General features: G+C 33.6%; 1 long non-coding RNA gene across 1 annotated transcript in view; it reads left to right on the top strand.

The window, feature by feature from the left end:
* The first annotated feature begins 2,633 nt into the window (after positions 1-2,633).
* The window catches only part of LOC137639838 (uncharacterized), a 131,208-nt gene continuing 116,341 nt past the window's right edge, over positions 2,634-17,500 (top strand). The window contains exon 1 of the long non-coding RNA XR_011044273.1: positions 2,634-5,075. This is a non-coding gene — a long non-coding RNA (uncharacterized lncRNA). The remainder of the gene's footprint in view (positions 5,076-17,500) is intronic.

The following is a 17,500-nucleotide window of genomic DNA, read 5'->3' as shown; positions in this document are numbered from 1 at the left end:
AATATCTAATTGATTATTAAATAGTATGCACAACGTATTTCATATTATAGACGTCTTTCCAGAAATTGAGGTAAAATGTCATACTACAAACCAATTAAAGAATTTAATCAATTGAAACAATATGTGCCTACTTGTTAAGATCTCAAAGGCGTTCTCCACTGTACGTGTTGTTTGTTTAATTGATAGTTGTAGATTCGGTCAGTATGCGACAGGCATTGTGTTGGGTATGGATTCATCAGATATTTCTTTAGAGAGAAGTCGTTATCTCTGATAATGAGATATTTGGCTGAAGTTTATTTTCTGTAGTTTTTTATTTTTTTCAATCTTCGAGAGGCAGGTAAATTGGATTTGTGTTGATCAAACATTTCCTGTAACTTTGTCTTTACAAAAACACGCTACCATTGGATTCAGATCACATGGCAGGTACAATCACGTACTGGAACTTGTACTTAATATATACAAATCTAAGAAGAAACCCAGAGGCCTGGCTATTGGGTTTCTTCCACAATGTTAATGTAATTGTTATGTAGGGTTTGACCTGTTCCACAATTTCAGCAAAAAGATCCTCCCTAATCATGGTAAAATTCCTGTATAGTTCTTAATTTATAGTTACTAATTCTTGCATCAAACTGTCATGGTATCCTTTCTCCTTTTTGCGTTAAAAGTATGATCAAACTCAGCAAGGTTTTGAAGATCTCTGCTTCTTCTTACACTGAAGTTTCTACATAATTCTTATCTGCAACTGGACATCATGATAATCTAGAATGAATTTAACTCAATTCAGAGCCATGTTGGTAGTCTGGTTTGAGATATAAAAAATTTAGTTTGGCCATTATTTTTCTAAATGTTCGATGAAAGAAGTAGTTCTTGTTCTGTTTTCAACTAGGACAAGAATAAACAGCAGTTTAGCCTCCTATTTACATAGGTTGCATACATGTACATGATGGTCTGATGCATATTATTATGGGAATTATCTAATAAGGAAATACTTCGGTAACATTGTCAGTTGGTTTACGTACTGCGCCACCCTGTCGCATTAAGAAATGGGGCCTATCCTAATCCATGCCCTACTCCTCTGTAGCATTACGTACATACATAAGTGCGTGTCATTTTATGCAGGATAGTTATAATGGTTTCAAAAATTAGACTGCATAATTTTCTTTGGTTTTGGGTTATTTTATAGAATGGGACGGTTGACAATGTTCGCCATAATCTGGCGTCACGGCCAATATCAAGAATCCGGATCCAAATCCGGATCTGGATCATCTCTAAACTTGAATTAATGTGGTCAACTATTACAAAAGATCTATCTGTGGTATAAAAAAAAAATCCATTGCGTAGTTTTGACGTAATCCTGTCCACAGACAGACAGACACGTAAATAGATAAGTAAATTGACTCCCTTTTATAACCTCCTTTGCTGTAATAACATCACTGGAAGAAAAAAACTGTTTACCCTAATGATTACAGTTTGACGGGGAACCTATTTGTGATGGGATCACATTTCAGTTATCTTGAATATTACCCAAAGTTATCCTCAGCTTAATGAAAAGTCAAGGAGAGGAAAGAATATAACATATATTTCTCCTATTAAATCTAGTGCTGAAATCGATGCAGAAATGAAAAATATCTTCATATGTATAAATATCACGTGCATTACCTACTCAGAGGAAGAAAATGTACATTTGTTGTCGATTCAAGAGAAGGAAAGAATGTTAGTGTAGCGTCTATAAGAGCGCAATCAGTGAGAGAGAGAGAGAGAGAGAGAGAGAGAGAGAGAGAGAGAGAGAGAGAGAGAGAGAGAGAGAGAGAGAGAAGTATTTGTGCTTTTTTTACTCGGAAGTATAACAGCTGAAAAAGGCTGCACTGTTTAAAGTAATTCATTTATAAATCATGGCCAGCCCATGATTACACAAAACTATTTTTGGCCGCTATTACATGAGATTAGCCTATTCCGATGAAAGCAAAAGATATAATGAGATTTCCTCAGCAATCGTATAACTGGTCTATTCTAATCAATATTAGCAACAAGATTTAACACTGTCACAGTTCAGTTTAGGCCTATGTAAATTTTTTCTCGAATTCCATAGGAATTATAAAGTAATGACATTTTGTTTACCAGGTAGTTTTAATGTGGGATGAGCTCCAGCAACAGGCAGTGTCATAGTGAATGGGATAGAAGGCGTCTCAATTCATATTTCATCGTTCTTTTGAAAGCGCTTGTCTTAAAATGTAGACTCCACTATCGTTTCCAGGGGCCGTGTAATAGTGTTTTTCCCAAATATGTAACAAACCGGGTTATGAATTTCCATGAAACTACAGCAATGAATGTTTCAAACATTGACCTAATTTTTGGTGGTACAATGAATTGACAGATGTGCTTAATTAACCCGTTTACTCTTAGAAAAAAAGAGAACTTCTTCCCTTCCTTCAGAGCGTTTCGAGGAAGTGTTACTTAGTCACGTAACTGTGACGCAGAGGTTCCCCCCAACTCTCCTTCGGTGTTTACACCAAAGACTATATACTGAAAGAAGATAGGGCTCAAAATAGAATGTTAATACGCTAGTTGGCAACTCCAAAGTGAACACAATAGTTGATTGCTCCGATTTCAGATGGCGTTGTAGGTATTAGAATTTTTTCGCGTTACGAAGTATAGCGAAAAATAATTGTCCTAACGACATGTAAGCAGATCTTAAGTGTCTTGTTACTGAAGTTCAGTTGTTATGTAGGCAGTGGCCAATGAGAATTTAGTGTTGGGTGAAACGTATTCGATGTTTGAAGAGGTATTTAGGAAGTGGTCACTTTCTAGCGCACGCTAGCCCGAGCAAGTCGAATTTATTAGCCAGGACGCCAGGCAGGGTCAAATACAGCTTCAGATGTGAATAGTGTTTTCACGTTAGCAATCAGAATGCTGAAACCGTTTCAAGAAGTGATGGACAATCTATTATCCGATTTCCAGCAGAATATTCAACAAGTATCTGCACCTCGTAAAAGTATGATGGAAAACCATTTGAATGAGCATCGCGTTATTTTGAGGAAACTGATACGAAAATGTTAGCATTAGATGCGATTGTTTATCAACTTGGAGGACAAGGAACATCTAAAACTGCTGCTGAAACGAGTTAGTACGCAAAGAGCAGCATCGCCGAAATTGTCAAGCTAGTTAAAGATCGAGGGAAAGTGTGGATTCATATCAACTTTGATGGAAGAGGTCTAGAGCTCAATAAAGGCCGAGAGTTGACATTGGAGCCAGGAATGTACCAAGAAAGACGTCGAAAAGATAAGTGAAAATATAGCTGTTTTTATTTTGTATATTTAGCAGTTGGTACAAGGAAATTGGAACATTGTGTTTATTTTATTTTATTGTTTTAATCGCCTGTTGGTTGTTTTTATTCACAATACATTGAACAGAATTAGATTGGGTCCGGTAAGATAGTCATTGACGTCTAAAAGGGCGATCACAAAATTCCATTTCAAAACCGTTACTGTGGTTGTTGGATTGTGTAACAATAGGTCAGGAAGGGACGAATCAAAATTTATTAAAAGAGAATGGGTGACACTGGTATCAGAAAAACTAAGAAATAATTCCTTTGACGGTGACCAAGAATGGAAATGGTAAGCAAAGGCTGGTTTTTTATTACAAACTTTTTAAGGATTTAACCAGTCTACAGTCTGCTTATCGCATAGAAATCTATTAAAACGTTGCCAATATCTTTTTCATTGGGGAAAAATTTAAAAAGTTTTTTTTTATAATGGATTTTCTTTAGATATTTTTGAAGCGGCGGTACATCTTTACTAAAGTTCTTAAGTCTGTTAGATATTGGAGATCTAAGGAAGTGAAGATTGAAGTATTTTTAGATGATGGCATAGCTGTGGATGGTTGATTTGAAGGGGCATTGGATGCTATCTATTTACTTTAAAAAGCTTCAAGATTTGGATTTATTTACAAGAAAGTATAATTGGTTTTCAGACTCTAAATTGTATTTGGAAAGGTTTACAGAGGACGAATACTGAAGGCGAATTTCGTAACTACAGTATTAGGATAAACTATGTCGTTAAAGACCTTGTTTAGATGCCAAACTTTCTGAATTAACGAAAACGTTATTTTAACGAATATCTTTTGGACAGAATTGTCTGTTACATAATTTCCACAAAATTTGTCGTGAAAGGTATTGTTAAAATGAAAACGATAAAGTATTTCTGTATTTTTACATATTGAGCAAAGCTAGTTGAGAACTTAATGAAGAAATATCAGATGCTCTGGTTGAGATCACGTTTTGACGCAGAAATTCGTTCTTTTTATTTTGGTCGTTACTTTAACTATATACTTGCATCAGACTTATTTAACCTATTGTTTCATTGTGACGCCTAAGATGTAGGCAGTTTATCACTATATTGTGACGCCTAAGATGTAGGCAGTTTATCACTATATTGTGACGCCTAAGGTGTAGGCAGTTTATCACTATATTGTGACGCCTAAGGTGTAGGCAGTTTATCACTATATTGTGACGCCTAAGGTGTAGGCAGTTTATCACTATATTGTGACGCCTCAGATGTAGGCAGTTTATCACTATATTGTGACACCTCAGATGTAGGCAGTTTATCACTATATTGTGACGCCTCAGATGTAGGCAGTTTATCACTCTATTGCGACGCCTAAGATGTAGGCAGTTAATTACTATATTGTGACGCATCAGATGTAGGCAATTTATCACATTGCGAAGCCTCGGATGTAGGCAATCTTATAAATATATTGCGACGCCTCATAGGGAATTTACCGCTATATTGTGACTCCTCAGATTTAATAGTTATATTGTGACGCCTCTGGTGTTGGGAAATTTATATGTTGTGACACCTCAGTAGTAGGTTTGGAGTAATTCTGAAGTTTTTAGCGATGAATACAGCGCATTTTTTTTTTATATCTATATCATGAAAAGAGTGGTTGGAAACTGGACAGCAAATTAATCTTTAAAATTAAACATGAAGGAGCAGGAGGCAGTCGACAGAATTATGTAAAGTACTTTGGCAATGTTTGAACGTTGTTCCAGATAAAATTTTCGATTTTAATGGAAGTAGGTAGCAAAAAGCAAGCCAGATTTGGAAATCATAGAAAACCAAAGAATTTAAACTTGTACTGAATACACTGTTCAGGTCATCAATGTATGTAAGCCCAGAAAGAGTACAAAAGAGCGGATTTTTTGAAGTGTTGTCAACTAACATGGATGAATGGTCAATTCTTGTTTACATTTTTCAGAGTTATGGACTTGTGAGAGTTATTCATTCTTTAGACTGTTTTGCTACTTTTAAAAATATGTTGAGGTTTTTAATCTCTAATATTGGTGTCCAGGTACAGAGGCAATTGATGCTTTAACTTGAGGTTTGGTGCTTTATACCAAAGGTTATTAATAAAATGGAGGTAAAAATTCTTAGAATATTCCAGAGTGAAAGTCCTCTCCATCTTGACTGTTCATATTAACGAGGGAAACTTTATTGTTAAACTGAGTGTTTACGTAACAAAAGTTTTATTACACGGCAAAGATAAGGAGAGAGAGAGAAAAAAAAAAAAAGGAAATTATTCGCTGAAATTTAACTTTGATATAGAAGGTAAAGGTTTTTGAAATTACAAGTATATATGTACATTGTTTTATTTTTGGAATCTGCTTTCCAGGATCGTGAATGCAATGAAATGCCAGCAGTCGTCTTTAACGGTGGCATCTAATTTGGACACGAAATTGGGGGACCTCAGTTGTCATGGGCATCTTCTATCATCGATGAATGGCAGCACCGACAAGGCCTACCAACTTGTCTTTCAACAAAGAGAAACTTACATTAATGGTCACGAGCAAAGCGAAATGCCATTGTATGTTGCTTTATTTATGACGCTTTTATTAGATTCCGGCGCTTTAGTAATCTCCAGTGATCAAGCTATTTATGCCATAACGTGCATGCATGAAATGAGGGGTTACATAGATCCAACGGAAAATTCACTTGTTAAATCTTTGCAAGAAGCTGTGAAACATTAAGCTGGTAGATCGGTGCATACAAAGGATCTTTTTGATAATATGGTGTTGCAGAATCTGTGCGGATTATGTTTTCCTATATTGAAAAACTTCTTTATTATTTTGATAGATCATTAAAGTTTTCTTATCTGAGATTTGGGGAATTAAGTTTATTGTAATTTGAAGATTTCTTAGTTGAACAAAAAAAAAAAAAAAAAAAAAAAAAAAAAAAAAAAAATTAAAAATCACCAATACTGTGAAGTTTTTGATATCGGAAGTTGTCACAAATGCTTTTCCATATTTGATGTCTTTTGTTTGATACAGAGGAAGCTGGAATGATTTTGTCCTTTGATCGATTTATCTTTAAGAAGTTAAAGCTCCTGTAATGTAACCAAACAGAATTTTTTGTTAAAACTGTGGCAAAAAGTTCAAACATCGCAAACGATAACGTCAAGGATAGGTGTCTTCGTAGACATGAGTGTTGGTAGTCTGTTTCAAGTAAACATGTTTGTCAAAGGCTTCAAAAAGAGGTTAAATGTGTAAATCATACAATCGGAACATTTATTTCTTTCTCTCCATTTCTTTCCTTCTCTCCCTTTCTTTGGTATTATCTAGGGTCAACCGGCACGGTGCGCTATAATGCAATTTAATGTTTTATTATGTTTATACCTGTAGAGAATGCGGAGTGAAGTGAGGACTAGAATTTTTTCGCGTTACGAAGTATAGCGAAAAATAATTGTCCTAACGACATGTAAGCAGATCTTAAGTGTCTTGTTACTGAAGTTCAGTTGTTATGTAGGCAGTGGCCAATGAGAATTTAGTGTTGGGTGAAACGTATTCGATGTTTGAAGAGGTATTTAGGAAGTGGTCACTTTCTAGCGCACGCTAGCCCGAGCAAGTCGAATTTATTATTAATATTATTATCATTATTATTTATTAGTAGTACAAGAGGGAGGTTCCACCACTCAAATTTGAGTTACTCTGCATTATTGCCGTGGATACACAGGTTTCCATAGTTTTTTCAAAAACTTGAGATTTTGTTTTTTATCTATGGTTTTTCCTGGGCGGCAGAGGAGGCTTATATGTTAATTTGAAAGTTTGTTCATTTTGTTTTAAATATGCACTGCTATATCAGTACAGAAGTTTGTGAAAGTTATTAGAATATGTGATGTTACATCTATATTGTTTTCTAAAAGTATGATTCATTGGAAAAATAAACCTGGCGTCAACCGGCACGGTGCGCTATAATGCAATTTAATGTTTTATTATGTTTATACCTGTAGAGAATGCGGAGTGAAGTGAGGACACATCGTTTGTCGTCTGTTTGTTTATATTCAGAATTTGACAGTTGACACAAACGAAATCATGGCGCCGATAGTAAAGAAGTCACACAAGTGTGTTATGTGCCATAAACAAAAAGAAACCGATCCTCATTTGGTATTTCACAGGTTCCCTAAGGACAAAGAACGGTGAGTACAAACAGTATAATACATGCAGTATGTGCTGCTAATGAGTAAGCCCCACTGATATTGGATGTAAGATTAAGGCAAGGCATCCACAGTAAATCTCTTTTGTTTTTCATTTTTTGTTGGCTTGTATGCTACCTTATTTCTATTTCCAACCCCCTTTTGATTATTTTTGTGTGTGATACAATTTTGTGTTATTTTGATCCTTTTGATTGTACATTTATACATTTATTAGTTTATAATACTAAACTATACATGAGTGCATCATGCTTTTCCTTTTCAATTGTGTTTTTATACACCTAATATCTCTCCATCTTACAGTGGCCTACAAACTGTAATTAAATGTATGCCTACACATAAGCATTTGTGGCTAAGTTTAACAAATCAGATATACAGTACATTTTAATATATTTGAATGTGGTATTGTATAGAACATTTAAAAATGGTTGTAATATACTGTACAATACTTAATTTTGCAAGAAAATTAACTAAATCATAAGAGATGTAGCTATTGAATTTCTGAAAAATAAACTGAGAAACATAATTTGCAATTTAGTTACCTAAAATATAAGAATATCATGAATATATGAGTAAAATATGCTGACATAGTAATGCAAATTATGAACAAATATGTCGCAAAATTTACAATCGAATTCCATCCTATATACCCGTAAGCATTACCGCTCTGAATGTTTGGCTGCTCGCTCAACAGATGGAGCCATTCGTTTCGCATGGGAGTATCTGCCATCTTTTCATAGCACACTCATTTGTGTGTTAAAAGCCTGAGCCTTCCTATCTTCCTTCAGTATATAGTCTTTGGTTTACACCTATGGCTATCCTAGTGATGATGAGTAAAATGTATGTGTCCATTTTTTTTACATCCCTCATAAATCTATGGTTTCCAACAATTGGTGATAACATTATTTTGGAAAAGCAAAGCTAATGATTACTTTGATACGAGTATACCAGCTTGGAATGTAGACAATGTCAATGGATTTCTCAAAGTAAGGTTGATTGGTTCATTAATTGAAGTCTGGTATAATTCCAGTGACAAAGTCGAAATGATATTTGTCACATACCTTTTAAGTAACAAAAATAGGTACTGGTACTTATAACGTAAATAGATATATAAAACTACAGGTTGAAATATATTAAATCTTATGTATGTATGAACACACACATACACACACACACACACACACACACATATATATATATATATATATATATATATATATATATATATATATATACACACACACACACACATATATATATATATATATATATATATATATATATATATATATATATATATATATATATATATATATATATATATATATATATAATATGATTTCAAAATTTATCAAATGGCCGATGTCAATGCCCTTATATGAAATATCTTTTAGAAGTCTACCTTCTAAGAAATTCAAGATACTTTCTCTGGTGAAATTGATATGCTAAATTATATCAAACAATGCTCTCTGTCATATTCTTCCTGGCAATTGATGTATCGAGTAAATTGTGTTGTATGGAAGAATGAGTCCTACGGCTTAACCTAAAGAAAAGTATATTTCTATTGCTTTACCAACACTCGTTTGAAGTGCGAAGTGTAGGGTTAGCATGGCTTCTTTCGTCTCCTGTCAAAAAGTCTCATTCTTGATCTTCAATGTAAGTGAGTGGGTAAGATATAAAACGTTGGTCTTGTATTTAGGTAAAGTCTAAAGTCACGAATCATATTACCAGGTATGCTGAACTTTTACTGACAAAGAATTTCGTATTGCTTGGGGTAGGTCATATGACAATTATCTCTGAAGTTAAACAGGCGTTTAACAATTCGGGGGATGGGAGGTACAGGGGAAGAAACGTTATAACAACGTCACTGAGGGACGTCATCACTTTTGCGAATGTGTGGGTGGCTAAGACTGGCTTTAGGCTCATTTTCTTAAGTAAAAAAGTTAATGAAACGTAATTGGCAATGCACAGTATTTCTCAAAATTAGGCCATTGTATGAAGCTCTCCCTGCTTTGATATCATGGAAACCATCAGTTATTTTAGGAGTTATTTAAAAAAAACACTATTACACGGCCTCTGGAAATGATAGGGTAGGTATTTATTGGTTCTTCTCTCTTGCACAGGTAAACCCATTTCTTCTCATTTTGTTGCCATTATTCTTTGCGGGAAAACAACCAAACATGATAATTATGGAGCATTGTGCTGAGTGATAGTCACCGTAAAGTTTTCTAATGATGTTTCATTCTATGACACATTCACCAAGTGCTTGGCTTCCGTGTGATTGTCTCCAATGGGACGTTTTGTCGAGTCTAACAGGCAACGTATTCTTTGGATATTGGTTACGTCATGCGAGACCTTAAAACACCGATGTGTGACGCCGGCATTATAATGTATGTTATTGTTTCCAACAGAAGGAAATAAAAGCTATTAGGCATTGATTGTATTAAGCAAGTCAACTGACTTGATGTAACAAAAACCATTGAAGGGACAATTTGCTGATTAAGTTAGGAAGGAGACGAACCAAGAAGCGTGAATAGTGTTTGCGTCTTAGTCGATAAACTAGGTAAAGACCTAAAGCTGTTAGGGATATTGATGATTTCAACAAGGAAGTATTACGGGTCACGATACTATAGTATTAATCAAGAAAGGAAATGCCAATTACTGATAATATTCTTGAATATGTTAAAGAAAATATTGGATTCCTTGGCTGCCGATAAATATTAATAACAACATTACACGATATTGGACTCGAATATGGAAAGAATAATGGGAGAAGATTTTTAATGGAAAGGATTGGCATATTGTGAGCGCAAGGATGTAATTTTTACTACAAATGAAAAGAATGAGAGAGGGAGGGAAAGAGTTGACAATATTCATATACCAAACGTGGTTCATCAAAATCTTACTGGATAGATAGAACAACTTAAAGCGCAACAGGGGCTGAAACACACACCCAAAAGGCCAGCACATCGATATTATTACATTGTGGCTGTCTTCATACCGTTAATCATAATACAACAATTATATTTACTGCAAAGAAAGAAAAATAACGAGCATTATCATCCAAAAATGAGCCTTGAAGTTTTTGAAAAAATTGTTCCTTAATCATAACGGAGAATGCATCACATAAAGCTTCCCCAGTTACAAATGCAAAACAAAATACAAAAACATAGCTCATCATCTAAGGTGGAAACTGCCTGACCATTTCGGCAAATCAAAAATAATGTAGTTAGTGAAGACGATTGTGATAAACCAAGGGTCAATCAACGTTATTGATAAAATATTACATAGAAAATAGCACCAAATTATGAGTTTGCTTCCTTACGATTGTCATTACAATGCCATTGAGCTGACCTGGGCAGAGACCTGTAGATAAGTAGCAACAAAAAATGAGCGGGAAATAAAATAGGAATTGTAAAATATGTCAAAGGTATTTAACACAACGGTACTGCTAATGACATTGCTATTAATAGTTTTGTTGATGAACTTATGATTAACATGGATTATTATTACTTCCGTTAAAGAGGTTATAAATAAAGTCGGTTTACTTAGTTACTTGTGTGTCTGTCCGTCTGTGGATAAGAGAACGTCAAAACTACGCAACGGAGCTTGACAAAATTTTCACCATAGATAGATCTTAGGCCATGGGCGACCATATTAAAGCCTGTAGATTATCCAGACCCGGATTCTTGATACGGATTTGTATTTTTCACTATTTCAAAGATGACGCCAAAACAATTAGGTGGATTTTGACGAAAATTCCACTAAAGAGAGATCTTAGGCTATGGCAAACTCCATTAAGTTTTGGAAATGATCCTGTTTGGATCCGGATTTTAAATCCTGATTTAAATCTTCACAAATTTAGAAGATTACGTAAAAACGAATTCACGGATAATAAAGAAATTTTTACCTCACAAAGATCATAAGTCATATACGACTTCAAGAAATTTCGTCGATGATCCATACCAAGATAATGATTCAGGATCAGACTGGATTCTGGATAAGTGGCAATTCGAATGTCTTTTGCCGGAGGTCAGATATCTCTAATGGCTCTTGTTTTGATAATGATTTTTTCAGCTGGAAAAAAAAAAATGATTAGTGTGGACAAGATTTTAAGACCTAATCTATGCTCTACCATATATTCTTTTCCATGGTTGTGATTTCTTGAAGGGAGAATACCTGACAATTTGTAGCAAACAGACATATTGAGCTTTTTTAAGGTAAAAGGTAAATTACTACATGTGAAATGTAGATGTTATCCATTCATGTACCTGATCCAAAGGCTCAACAGCAAATACCTCGACATACCTGCTTTATTCACAATGCCCCTTGCCTCTGTGTAGTTGACACTCTTGTCCTTCCCTTGTAGCATTTAAAAGTTTAAGGTCCACTCATAAATATTTGAGGTAAGGGACAGGGACATTGTCCTTTCAGGCGAGACAATGACCTAAAGACCCACCATATATGCATAAGATCAGCACCCAAGCCCCGTCTCCACCCAAGCTAGGACCCAAGAGGGCCAGGCAATGGCCGCTAATGAATCAGCAGATAGACCCTTAGGCTACCCCTGACACCCACCTCCTCCTCCCTAGCTCAAGACGATAGTGATGTTGCAGTGACCAAAGGAATTAACGAGTTTGAGCAGGACTCGAACCACAGTAATGCGATCACCGCTCAGGAACGTAACCACATAGGCCACCACGACCCCTGAAAACCTTTGATCTATCCAGGAAGCACTTTCTTGGCTTGGTAACCCATTTATTTCCCGAAATTATATATCACATATCTTTACAATTATCTGATATCTCTTTTTTTTCATCAACACTAAATACCTCCAAAAATATTTGACTTACCTTTTCCCGCTTGGTAACTTATTCTTTTTCGTAAATTTCTAAGCCATCCAAATTTTCTCTCTTTTAATATTCAAGGGAACAAATCCATCTAAAAAAAAAAAATCATGTCCTTCCTTCTAATTTACATTCACCAGTAAGATTCGCCTTAAAAAGTAACAGAGTAGCAATCACTCCTGAAATAACCCCCGATTCTCTTCTTATCTTACAAATGTTCTGTAGAGAACTTACTGATTAAGCTTTTCTTAGTATTCTAGAACGCATCTCTCTTTAGGTACCAAATGATATACTACAATCTGTTTGTACAAAACTTTATCTATAATCTTTTTAGAAATGACCCGCATTTAATGCTTTCTATTTAATAAAATAGGTTCACCCCTATGATAAAATATTTAAACTTTCTTTGCTTATGATAGCTTCTAGATTTTCCCAACAGTCATTATCATTCGAGAATAACATCTCATACATGGCCCACTCCTCTGATAATCGCCTTTTCTATATCACAAAGTAGGTCACTAAAAGTCATATTATGTCCTTATCTTGCTACGGCTTTTACACCAAATTAGTCATTCGTAAATCTTAGCATACTTAACCAACCATCAATTTTATCTTTACAGCTAAATTCTTTAATTCCCCATTAAACTGTGTTTTTTCTGAAACTTTTTTTCAAAAGAATAATGATTTCAGATATAACCTCCTAACCTTCAGAATGATATAAGTTTTCATTGTCGTTCTTCATCTTTAAAGTCTAAGTTTTGGCTTAATAAAGGTTTTGGGTTCTGATGATTCTAACTTCCTTAGGTACAATATAGTCATTTAAATCACAAAAGCAAGCAATTTCTCTCGCTGGAAAGAAAAATTAAATATATCACTATTCAGCTCCTAGCCTCCAAGATCAGTAGATTTCATAAAAAAAAAAAAACCTATTCTCTACTTTCCATGAGAAAGTTTTAAATTTATAAATTAATTGTTTTTTTTTCTCTTCACAGAAGGAAATAATACTCTCTCTCTCTCTCTCTCTCTCTCTCTCTCTCTCTCTCTCTCTCTCTCTCTCTCTCTCTCTCTCTCTCTCTCTCATATATTAGTTAGTAATTATGTTCTATTGCTTTCGGTAATTTTAAACAAATATGATATTAGAATCTATCGCCTAACCTTGGTTTCGTTAAAACACAGGAAACTTGGACGCAGAAAGAAATAATACAATTAAGGGTTTGCTATTAGATTGGAAAAATAACAATGGTATAAAGCGAGTCTTAGGCAAAATAACCGTTAAGTTCTGGGAAATCTCCCAAAGAACATTTTACACATATCTGATTGAGAATTTCTACAAGCGGTGAAATAAACCCCACCAAAGGTGAAACCATGTGCGAAGAAAGCCTAGCTCAGATCGATACATTTTTAGATAGATAATCAAAGGATCGATCCCAAACACGATAATTTTCAAAACTTTGTAATAAGAAAGATTTTTTTTTTTTTTTTAGTTATAGCAGGAATCCCAAGCCAGGGTTATGAAAGGAAGTCCTTCTGAAATATCATCGTCCATATTAACATCCAATACACTCATGACTAATGTGTGGTGGTCTACCATGAATAAGCCACGTAAGAAATCCGTATATTTATTTTCGTTGGATACCCAAATGAATACTAGTCAGGATCGTTAAATGTTATCCTCTTGATACCTCTGATATTGGATCAAAAAACTATAAAAAAGCTTTCTTTTCCAGAAACAAGGACCAATATTGGCAATCATATTCCTCGCAGATTGTTTTATGGTGGAACTCTTTAATCCACCAAAAATTCTAAATGAACGCCATCGAATATACAGAAATATTTTATTTCACACTATAACCTCAAAGACTTTCCCAATTGGAATGGCCTTGGCATCAAATCACGCTTTTTTCACTATGTCGAATCCGAATTTAAAACTAATTACCTTCCCTCTAGCTTCCTTGTCCAATGGCATCATGCCTGAAATCATATATATATATATATATATATATATATATATATATATATATATATATATATATATATATATATATATATATATTTATATATATATATATATATATATATATATATATATATATATATATACATATATATGTATGTATATATATTTATATTTATATATATATATATATATATATATATATATATATATATATACTTATATTTATATATATATATATATATATATATATATATATATATATATATATATATATATATATAGATATAGATATACATATATATATATATATATATATATATATATATATATATATATATATATATATATGTGTGTGTGTGTGTGTGTGCGTGTGTGTGTGTGTGTGTGTGTGTGTGTGTTTGGGAAATAGGCTAATACTTTCTTGCCACATGTACTGTAGTCTTCATTCTTAGATTAGTATACTGCAATACTTTTAAACCTCGCATCTCCAGCTGCACAGCACTGTGCAAGTCAGACCGAAGCATTAACATTTACATTGACCGTAGCATTCCGACTGCCATTCTCACTTGGTCAGCTGCAGGCAACTCTCTGCAACGGGTGCTAGATGGGGCCTCAGCACACTGGTGTATGGCGGAATTGAAAGAGGCTTGACTAGGAGGTGATTTCCGGGAAAACTAATTCGATTTAGCAACAACAAAGGAACTTACGGGCTTCCAAGGGATCACAAAAAGGTGGCGATTGAATGTTTACATTCAACGGTTTTTGTCAATAAGGTTGACAATTGCATGAAAGGTACAATATAATAGCGGTAATGTAAATAGTGTTTAAATCAGTTTAATGCATTCAACAGCTCTTGTCACTTAATTTTGTTGGAGTCTTAAGTTGGCATTGAGTAGAGAGGGCATTCTTGTATGGGCATTGCTTACTGCACTTGCATTACAAGGGTCCGGGAGTGTTACACCACTTTGGAGAGGAGAGGGTTTCTTCTTGGTGAAGAAGGCTGGCCAGACATTGGTGTAGGAGTCTGAAATTTCTTGAACAATCTACACTTTGTGGTCTCCAAGCTCACAACCTTTTACTTAATTTGAGTGCTATAAACCAAAAAAACTAATTTCATGAAAAAAAAAAAGTTGGTTGCTGTCGTTGCAATGGGATCATGTGGCATGTTGTCCATGGCTGATATAGTAAAAAACACTAATCTCAAAATTGATGGACAAACCACTCCATCCTGCATGTATCTGCTGACTGTTGCATAACCCAGGTTTGCAGATGTCTCTGGCACCCTGTCATATCAAATGTTAATGCCGTGTTTGTTAACCATTTCCAGCAATGCTCTTTTTCTGGTCTTTGTGTAGACTGACAGCCGAATTTAAAGAAGGAATAGGGTGTTTATGTGTTTGGAGTGTCTGTCAGTTGCTACTCTTCTTTGGACATTGCATAAAAGCTGCAGTAAAGTAGCTGAGCAAATACTAGATGTCTTTAATCCTCCAAATCTCAGTTAAGATTTGATATCTGCTCAGTGTCCAAGCAGGGCTACTAACTGAAGATAAGTGGGTGATATGGCTTGCTTAATGCACCCATCAAAAGATTCATCAAATATAGAAGTGTGATCTAGCATACGGGTTTAAAAGAGTTTAATTCATTTAACAAGGATAAAATTTCAAGCATAATAGTTAGATGCTTTCTGGAAAGCCAGTAGAACATTGCTTACCTGCTTTGTGAGCTTCCATCTCAGGTATTTCTGACAGCAGTTTTTCCTCGAAGGTTAGTGGAGCTAATAACAGGTATATCGACACCTAGCTGTTCCAGGTGCTTGGCTTATAGGAGAACTATGTCTACTAATTGGATGATTGCCGGACCCTCACCAGGTTTGTTGGTCTCCACTATATATGTTACTAGCTCTGAGAATGCATGTGCGTAAGTATCCTCTTTGGGTTAATGTTCAGTTTCCATTCTGAAATTTAAATGGTCCTGAATCTGTAGTTGCCATCTTGGAAGTTATCACATTTTGACAACTTTCTTTATTCAGTGAATGTATGCCGAGGGTTTATCTTTTTTATCATCTCGATCAAAATCATGTACATTAGGTCATGGTGTACGAATAATTTCTACATCTAGCTAAAGCGTTCTTAAAGTATCATTTAAGTTCTGTGTAATCTGCACTCCATTCAGGTAACTACATGATGTCTAACTAAAACTCTATATAAACATCCATATGATTTACATTAGATCCCCCGAGCATCAAAGTAATTATTCAATTACTCTGAATAATTCTTCAACTGATACTGAACCCCATGCTGAGTTTCACAATAGTGGTAACATCCCGTGTGACCTGATTGTGGATTGACATCTGCCCTGTTGGCACAAGAAAGTCAGTGAGTAAGTCCATGGTTTCAAATCCGGATTCTACATGGTAAAATATTATGATATATATATATATATATATATATATATATATATATATATATATATATATATATATGTATGTATGTATATATATACATATATATATATATATATATATATATATATATATATATATATATATATATATATATTCATATATATGCATATATATATATATACACACACACATACATATATATATATATATATATATATATATATATAATATATATATATATATATATATTTATATATATATATATAAACATATAGGTATATATATATATATATATATATATATATATATATATATATATATATATATATATATACATATATATATATTTATATGTATATATATATGTATATATATATATATATATATATATATATATCATATAAATATTTATATAATACAGATATATATATATATATATATATATAATATATATATATATATATATATACACACATATATATATATATATAAATATGTATATATATATATATATATATATATATATGTATATATACATATATATGTATATATATATATATATATATATATATATATATATATATATATATATATATATATATATATGTAAGTATATATACATACTTTTTTAGATTCAATGTGATATAGAAGGGCAATATGTAATAAATTTCTTATTTAAGCTGTAAATACTAATATTGCATTACTCTCCCTATTCTTATCTAAATATATTTTTTTATTAAAAACAAAACTACATTTTATTTATAAAATAGATAGTGATGCTACAAAAATCCAATTGAGTTCGAGGTTGCT

The sequence above is a fragment of the Palaemon carinicauda genome, chromosome 4 (genome assembly GCF_036898095.1).
Source record: "Palaemon carinicauda isolate YSFRI2023 chromosome 4, ASM3689809v2, whole genome shotgun sequence".
Taxonomy (NCBI): domain Eukaryota; kingdom Metazoa; phylum Arthropoda; class Malacostraca; order Decapoda; family Palaemonidae; genus Palaemon; species Palaemon carinicauda.
This window is presented reverse-complemented; position numbering and strand designations above follow the sequence as displayed.